We start from the raw sequence: 10152 nt of genomic DNA, 5'->3' as shown, positions 1-10152 counted from the left end.
TCAACAAAAAACTCGGTAAGATCCGTTAGTATAATAAAGCAAATCACTACTATAAGTACTATTGCAAACCAATTCATATTTTGTTTTTGAATTGTGTCTACTGTAATATAACTTTTTCATGGCTTAATCCACTGATATAAATTGATAGGTTTATCAAAACAAGCAAACTATGCATCAGAAACAGAATCTGTCTAAAACAGAACAGTCTGTAATAATCTGAAAATTCACCATACTTCTGATACTTGAAAAATTCAGCCAAAATTAGGAAAAATAAAAAAATACAGCAAGACAGTGCAAAAAGAATCAGAACCATTCGACGTTCCAGTAAAAGATTAAAATTCACGCACTACAGCCAAAGTTTCTGTTCTGCACCGCACAAACCAACAAGCATCGTAAACATCCTAAAGGCAAACCTTGGAACATTATTTTTATAATACAATGGAATTGTACAAGGGGATGATTATTTCTGTTGAAAAGTTTCTGTAATCAATATTCATAAAGTTGCCGTGAGCATGAACAAAGTTCAAGGCTAGCTCCCACTTCAACAATGCTTGTCTCTCTCACTTTCGCTTTTCTTTTTGAAAAAGATTTGGGTTCCCCTCTTTATTTTTGTTGTTTTTAAACTATATGAAAGCACTCAACAGAAATAAATGACTCTCTAAAACTTCCAGGTTGTCTCCCTGGCAGCGCTTTCTTTAAAGCCATTAAGCTAGGCATATGGTGCTCAAGTAATGGATCCACCCGGATCCCAAGGTATATCAAAGCCAATTTTAATTAACAATGATTTGTAATTTAGTGGTGAGCACAAGGTAACATATATCATGTAATGACAAAGTCTAACTCTCTTCCTATGCATCGGCATGTCATAAAAGAACAATTCATGCACACAAAGTAAAGGCCAATGCATAGTATAAACAGTTTCTTGCAATTTTATCATATTGGAAACAGAGAGAGGTGGAGATATAGTTCCTCTCTCATAATAATTGCAAGTAGGAGCAGCAAGCACATGCATATTATATTCATCAAAATCATCATGTGCAACGGTAAAAGGCTACCCATCAATATAATCCTTAATAAGTGCAAACTTCTCTGATATAGTGTAGTTTGGAGAATTCAAAAAGATAATAGGACTATCATGTGTGGGTGCAATAGCAACAATTTCATGTTTAACATAAGGAACTATAGCAAGTTCATCTCCATAAGCATAATTCATATTGGCATCTTGGCCACAAGCATAGCAAGCATCATCAAAAAGGGATATTTCAAAAGAATCAATGGGATCATAACAATCATCCTCCGGTAAGCACGAAGGGAAATTAAACAATGTATGAGTTGAAGAGTTACTCTCATTAGAAGGTGGGCACAGGTAGCTAATCCGCTCTTCCTCCTTTTGTTCTTCACTCTCCTCATCATCTTTTTCATCCAATGAGCTCACAATTTCATCAATTTCTTCTTCCATAGACTCCTACAAAATATTAGTTTCTTCTTGGGCAGCGGAGTACTCCTCAATATATTGTTTAACATAGGCATTAGAAGCATAATTCTCATAACAATATTCAAGTATGGCAAAATTTTCAGATTTGTAAAGAGTAGCATCATACTTTTCAATCAAAGAAGCAATTTCAAAAGCACCCTTAAAAGCAACAAATTCTTCAATTTGTTGAACATCATAGTAACTATAAGCACCTTTAGCATACGAAGATACGATTACATTATCACTAAACTCACATTGGTAGGGAAGGTGTTTCTTAGGGTTTTCAGAACAACAAGTAAAATCATAATAATAGCATAAATTCCAAGCATATCATTGCATAGTATTAATTTGATGATGTAAAAGTTTCCCTTTTTGAGATATACGGTGTCGCACATAACAAGCACGCTCATCTAAAGATTTTCCCTCAACTAAGCTAGTTGGGGTTTTAGCACGAGCACATAGGGATCGAAGATGATCCAAGTAATAAGCTTCAGCAGTGTGATAGATTTTGATTGGTTCTTCAACCATTGGTTCAGTAGGTACAACTAATTTTTTTTGGTATTTTGCGTTTCCTACCCATAACTAAAGCTAGGAAACAACTAAGAACAACAAATAAAAATTACTTAGTGATAAAGCAAACAAGCACACACGAGAATATTCACCCCACGCTATTGCTCCCCGGCAACGGCGCCAGAAAAAGGTCTTGATAACCCACAAGTATAGGGGATCAATTGTAGCCTATTTCGATAAGTAAGAGTGTCGAACTCAACAAGGAGCTAAAGGTAGAACAAATATTCCCTCAAGTTCTATCGACCACCGATACAACTCTACGCACGCTTGGCGTTCGCTTTACCTAGAACAAGTATGAAACTAGAAGTACTTTGTAGGTGTTTTTGGGTAAGCTTGCAAGAAAGTAAAGAACACGAAAATAAAAGCTAGGGGCTGTTTAGATAAAGACACAACTAAATTAGTTTTAGTAGAGAGCTTTTGTCAACAAGAAGGTTATTTGTCCCTAGGCAATCGATAACTAGACCGGTAATCATTATTGCAATTTTATTTGAGGGAGAGGCATAAGCTAACATACTTTCTCTATTTGGATCATATGCACTTATGATTGGAACTCTAGCAAGCATCCGCAACTACTAAAGATTCATTAAGGTAAAACCCAACCATAGCATTAAAGCATCAAGTCCCCTTTATCCCATACGCGAACAACCTACTTACTCGGGTCTGTGCTTCTGTCACTCACGCCACCCACCATAAGCAAATCATAAGCATATTGCAAACCCTACAGCGGGAATCCCTCACGCTTGCGCGACACGGAGAGCACCATAGGACAGCACCAATAATAAAACATACAACTCAAACCAATCACGATCATCAAATAGCCATTAGGACAAAACAGATCTACTCAAACATCATAGGATAGCCATACATGATTGGGAAATAATATATAGCGTTGAGCACCATGTTTAAGTAGAGATTACAGTGGGTAAGAGAGAGGTTACACCGCTGAATAGAGGGGGGGAGAGTTGGTGATGATGGCGGTGAAGTTGTTGGTTCAGATGGCGGTGATGATGATGGCCCCGGCAGCGCTCTAGCGCCACCAGAAGCAAGGGGGAGAGGGCCCCCCCTTCTTCTTCTTCTTCCTTGACCTCCTCCCTAGATGGGAGAAGGGTTTCCCCTCTGGTCCTTGGCTCCCATGGCGTGGGAGGGGCGAGAGCCCCTCCGACATTGGATCTATCTCTCTGTCTCTCTCTGTTTCTGCGTTCTCCTCTGGCTCTATTTCACCGTTTCGTATATATATGGAGATCCGTAACTCTGATAGGCCTGAATCCTTCGCCGTGATTTTTTTCCGAATATTAGCTTTCTTGCGGCAAAAGAAGAGTGTCAACCGCCTTACGGTGGGCTCACGAGGGTAGGGGCGCGCCCTAAGGGGGGGCGCCCCCTGCCTCGTTACCACCTCGGGCACTGGTTCGCGTTGATTTTCCTTCCAAATTTTCCATATTTTCCAAAAATAAGCTCCGTCCGTTTTTATCCCTTTGGACTCCGTTTGATATGGCTATTCATGCGAAACAAAAAACATTCAATAGACAGGAACAGGCACTGGGCACTGGATCAATATGTTAGCCCCAAAAATAATATAAAAAGTTGCCAAAAAGTATATGAAAGTTGAATAATATTGGCATGGAACAATCAAAAATTATAGATACGACGGAGACGTATCAATATTCCAATGATGGGCTTCCTCAAAATGCCCTAGGTCTTCGTGAGCAAGTGAGTTGGATGCACACCCACTTTGTTCCTTTTGTTGAGCTTTCATATACTTATAGCTCTAGTGCATCCGTTGCATGGCAATCCCTACTCACTCACATTGATATCTATTGATGGGCATCTCCATAGCCTGTTGATACGCCTAGTTGATGTGAAACTATCTTCCCTTTTTTGTCTCCTCCACAACCACCATTCTATTCCACCTAAAGTGTTATGTCCATGGCTCCTGCTCATGTATTGCGTGAAGATTGAAAAAGTTTGAGAACACCAAAAGTATGAAAACAATTGCTTGGCTTGTCATCGGGGTTGTGCATGATTTAAATACTTTGTGTGGTGAAGATAGAGCATAGCCAGACTATATGATTTTGTAGGGATAACTTTCTTTGGCCATGTTATTTTGAAGAGACATAATTGCTTAGTTAGTATGCTTGAAGTATTATTATTTATATGTCAATATTGAACTTTTGTCTTGAATCTTTCGGATCTAAATATTCATACCACAATTAAGAAGAATTACATTGAAATTATGCCAAGTAGCATTCCACATCAAAAATTCTGTTTTTATCATTTACCTACTCGAGGACGAGCAGGAATTAAGCTTGGGGATGCTTGATACGTCTCCAACGTATCTATAATTTTTGATTGTTCCATGCTATATTATATTCTGTTTTGGACATTATTGGGCTTTATAATACACTTATATATTATTTTTTGGACTAACCTATTAACCGGAGGCCCAGCCCAGAATTGCTGTTTTTTTGCCTATTTTAGGGTTTCGCAGAAAAAGAATATCAAACGGAGTCCAAATGGAATGAAACCTTCGGGAACGTGATTTTCGAAACGAACATGATCCAGATGACTTGGACCCTACGTTAAGCAATCAACGAGGAAGGCACGAGATAGGGGGGCGCGCCCTCCACCCTCGTGGGCCCCTTGTTGCTCCACCGACGTACTCCTTCCTCCTATATATACCTACGTACCCCCAAACTACCAGATACGGAGCCAAAACCCTAATTCCACCACCGTAACTTTCTGTATCCACGAGATACCATCTTGGGGCCTTTTCCGAAGCTCCGCCGGAGGAGGCATCGATCACAGGGGCTTCTACATCAACACCATAGCCTCTCCGATGAAGTGTGAGTAGTTTACTTTAGACCTACAGGTCCATACTTATTAGCTAGATGGCTTCTTCTCTCTTTTTGGATCTCAATACAAAGTTCTCCCCCTCTCTTGTGGATATCTACTCGATGTAATCTTCTTTTGCGGTGTGTTTGTTGAGACCGATGAATTGTGGGTTTATGATCAAGTTTATCTATGAACAATATTTGAATCTTCTCTGAATTCTTTTATGTATGATTGGTTATCTTTGCAAGTCACTTCAAATTATCAGTTTGGTTTGGCCTACTAGATTGATCTTTCTTGCAATGGGAGAAGTGCTAGGCTTTGGGTTCAATCTTGCGGTGTCCTTTCCCTGTGACAGTAGGGGCAGCAAGGCACGTATTGTATTGTTGCCATCGAGGATAAAAAGATGGGTTTATATCATATTGCATGAGTTTATCCCTCTACATCATGTCATCTTGCTTAAAGCGTTACTCTGTTCTCTTGAACTTAATACTCTAGATGCATGCTGGATAGCGGTCGATGTGTGGAGTAATAGTAGTAGATGCAGGCAGGAGTCGGTCTACTTGTCTCGAACGTGATGCCTATATACATGATCATACCTAGATATTCTCATAACTATGCTCAATTCTATCAATTGCTCAACAGTAATTTGTTCACCCATCGTAAATACTTATGCTCTTGAGAGAAGCCACTAGTGAAACCTATGGCCCCCAGGTCTATCTTCCATCATATTAATCTTCCAATACTTAGTTATTTCCTTTGCCATTTATTTTACTTTGCATCTTTTATTTCTCTTTATCACAAAAATACCAAAAATATTATCTTATCATATCTATCAGATCTCACTCTCGTAAGTGACCGTGTAGGGATTGACAACCCCTTATCGCGTTGGTTGCAAGGATTTATTTGTTTGTGTAGGTGCGAGGGACTTGTGCGTGGCCTCCTGCTAGATTGATACCTTGATTCTCAAAAACTGAGGGAAATACTTACGCTACTTTGCTGCATCGCCCTTTCCTTTTCAAGGGAAAACCAACGCAAGTGTTCAAGAGGTAGCAGAAACCCAAGTTTGGGCCTAAGCCCGAGACTGTGTGCTTCTACTGCAAATGGACTGGTCACTGGAAGCGGAACTGCCCCAAGTATTTGGCGGAGAAAAAGGATGGCAAGTGAAAGGTATATTTGATATACATGTTATTGATGTGTACCTTACTAATGCTCACAGTAGTGCATGGGTATTTGATACTGGTTCAGTTGCTAACATTTGCAACTCGAAACAGGGGCTACGGATTAAGCGAAGATTGGCTAAGGATGAGGTGACGATGCGCGTGGGAAATGGTTCCAAAGTCGATGTGATCGTCGTCGGCACGCTACCTCTACATCTATCTTCGGGATTAGTTTTAGACCTAAATAATTGTTATTTGGTGCCAGCGTTGAGCATGAACATTATATCTGGATCTTGTTTGATGCGAGACGGCTATTCATTTAAATCATAGAATAATGGTTGTTCTATTTATATGAGTAATATCTTTTATGGTCATGCACCCTTGATGAGTGGTCTATTTTTACTAAATCTTGATAGTAGTGATAAACATGTTCATAGTATTGAAGCCAAAAGATGCAGAGTTGATAATGATAGTGCATCTTATTTGTGGCATTGCCGTTTAGGTCATATTAGTGTAAAGCGCATGAAGAAACTCCATTCTGATGGACTTCTGGAATCACTTGATTATGAATCACTTGGTACTTGCGAACCATGCCTCATGGGCAAGATGACTAAAACTCCGTTCTCCGGAACAATGGAGCGAGCAACAGAGTTATTGGAAATCATACATACTGATGTATGTGGTCCAATGAACGTTGAAGCTCGTGGCGGATATCGTTATTTTCTCACCTTCACAGATGATTTTAGCAGATATGGGTATATCTACTTAATGAAACATAAGTCTGAAACATTTGAAAAGTTCAAAGAATTTCAGAGTGTAGTGGAAAATCATCGTAACAAGAAAATCAAGTTTCTGTGATCTGATCGTGGAGGTGAATGATACGTCCATTTTGCATCATGCTTTTATATTGATATTTATTGCATTATGGGCTGTTATTACACATTATGTCACAATACTTATGCCTATTCTCTCTTATTTAACAAGGTTTACATAAAGAGGGATAATGCCAGCAGCTAGGATTCTGGGCTAGAAAAGGAGCAAATATTAGAGACCTATTCTACACAGCTCCAAAAGTCCTGAAACTTCACGGAAGACGTTTTCCAAATATATAAAAAATACCGAGAGCAAGAACTTCACCAGGGGGCCACACCCTGCCCACGAGGGTGGGGGCGCGCCCTACCCCCCTGGGCGCACCCCCTACCTCGTGGGTCCCCTGGTGGCCCTCCGGTGGCCATCTTCTGCTATATGAAGTCTTTCGATGGGAAAAAAATAACAAGCCATCTTCTCGGACGAAACTCCGCCTCCACGAGGCGGAACCTTGGCGGAACCAATCTAGGGCTCTGGCGGAGCTGTTCTATCGGGGAAACTTCCCTCCCGGAGGGGGAAATCATCGCCATCGTCATCATCAACGCTCCTCTCATCGGGAGAGGGCAATCTCCACCAACATCTTCATCAGCACCATCTCCTCTCAAAACCCTAGTTCATCTCTTGTATCCAATTCTTGTCTCCAAGTCCGGGATTGGTGCTAGTAGGTTGCTAGTAGTATTAATTACTCCTTGTAGTTGATGCTAGTTGGTTTAATTGGTGGAAGATCATATGTTCAGATCCTATAAGCACATTAATACCCCTCTGATTATGAATATGTTTATGCTTTGTGAGTAGTTACTTTTGTTCATGAGGACACGGGAGAAGTCTTGCTATTAGTAGTCATGTGAATTTGGTATTCGTTCGATATTTTGATGAGATGTATGTTGTCTCTTCTCTAGTGGTGTTATGTGAATGTCGACTAAATGACACTTCACCATTGTTTGGGCCTAGAGGAAGGCATTGGGAAGTAATAAGTAGATGATGGGTTGCTAGAGTGACAGAAGCTTAAACCCTAGTTTATGATTTGCTTCGTAAGGGGCTGATTTGGATCCATATGTTCTATGCTGTGGTTAGGTTTACCTTAATACTTTTGTTGTAGTTGCGGATGCTTGCAATAGAGGTTAATCATAAGTGGGATGCTTGTCCAAGTAAGGGCAGTACCCAAGCACCGGTCCACCCACATAACGAATTATCAAAGTACCGAACGCGAATCATATGAGCGTGATGAAAACTAGCTTGATGATATTCCCATGTGTCCTTGGGAGCGCTTTACATCATATAAGAGTTTGTCCAGGCTTGTCCTTTGCTACAAAAAGGATTGGGCCACCTTGCTGCACCTTATTTACTTTTGTTTCTTGTTGCTCGTTACAAATTATCCTATCACAGAACTATCTGTTACCACTTATTTCAGTACTTGCAGAGAATACCTTGCTGGAAACCGCTTATCATTTCCTTCTGCTCCTCGTTGGGTTCGACACTCTTACTTATTGAAAGGACTATGATAGATCCCCTATACTTGTGGGTCATCAAGACTCTTTTCTGGCGCCGTTGCCGGGGAGTGAAGCGCCTTTGGTAGGTGGAATTTGGTAAGGAAAAATTTATACAGTGTGATGAAATTTACTGTCACTTGTTACCATGGAAAGTAATCCCCCGAGGGGCTTGTTTGGGGTATCTTCACCCCGACCAGTAGAGCAAAGAGTTGCTCCTCAACCTACTCAACCTACTGAAAATGAAAATGAAAATGAAAATGTCTGCTTTGAAATTCCTTCGGGTATGATAGAAAAACTACTAGCTAATCCTTTTTTAGGAGATGGAACAAAACATCCTGATGAGCATCTAATATATGTGGATGAAGTTTTTGGATTATTTAAGCTTGCAGGTGTACCCAGAGATGTTGTTAAGAAGAAGATATTCCCTTTATCTTTGAAGGGAGATGCATCGACATGGTATAGGCTATGTGATGATATGGGGTCTTGGAATTACAAACGATTGAAATTGGAATTTCATCAGAAGTTTTATCCTATGCATCTTTTTCATCATGATCGCAATTACATATATAAATCTTGGCCTCGCGAAGGAGAAAGCATCGCTCAAGCATGGGGGAGGCTTAAATCAATGTTATATTCATGCCCCAATCATGAGCTCTCAAGAGAAATGATTATTCAAAAAAATTATGCTTGGCTTTCTGAAAACAATCGCACCATGCTTGATACTTCTTGTGCTGGCGCTTTTATGATGAAGACTATTGAATTCAAATGAGATTTATTGGAAAGAATTAAACGCAACTCCGAAGATTGGGACCTCGACAAAGGTAAGGAGTCAGGTATGACACCTAGTTTTGATTGTGTTAAATATTTTATGGATACCGATATTTTTCGTAAATTTAGCACTAAATATGGACTTGACTCCGAAATAGTAGCTTCTTTCTGTGAATCTTTTGCTACTTATGTTGATCTCCCCAAGGAGAAGTGGTTTAAATATCATCCTCCCATAGAAGTAAAAGTAGCAGCACCTATTAAGTTGAAGAAAAGATTGTCACTTATAATGATCCAATTGTTCCTACTTCTTATGTTGAGAGACCACCTTTTCCTGTTAGGATAAAGGATCATGCTAAAGCTTCAACTGTGGTTCGTAAAAGCAATATTAAAACTTATACACCTCATGAGCACATTAAAGTTGAACCTGATATTGCTATTGTTAAAGATCTCTTGTTTGATAATATTGATGGGCATGTTATTTATTTCTGTGATGAAACTGCTAGAATTGCTAAACCGTGTGCTAAAGACAAACCTAGACCTGTGGTAGGCATGCCTGTTATTTCTGTTAAAATAGGAGATCATTGTTATCATGGCTTATGTGATATGGGTGCTAGTGCTAGTGCAATACCTTATTCCTTATACAAAGAAGTTATGCATGATATTGCACCTGCTGAGATGGAAGATATTGATGTCACAATTAAACTTGCCAATAGAGATACTATTTCACTAATGGGAATTGTTAGAGATATTGAAGTCTTGTGTGGGAAAACTAAATATCCTGCTGATTTTCTTGTTCTTGGTTCCCCATAAGATAGCTTTTGTCCCATTATTTTTGGTAGACCCTTCTTAAATACTGTTAATGCTACCATAGATTGCAAAGGGGATGTTGTTACTATCAGTTTAGATGATATGACTCATGAATTTAATTTCTCTAAATTTAGTAGACAACACCGTGAAGAAGAATTACCTAGTAAGGATGAAATTATTGGCCTTGCTT

Source organism: Triticum urartu, chromosome 4A, assembly GCF_056163025.1.
Source record: "Triticum urartu cultivar PI428250 chromosome 4A, HENAU_Tu73, whole genome shotgun sequence".
NCBI classification, from domain to species: domain Eukaryota; kingdom Viridiplantae; phylum Streptophyta; class Magnoliopsida; order Poales; family Poaceae; genus Triticum; species Triticum urartu.
Note: the sequence above shows the minus strand (reverse complement) of the source record.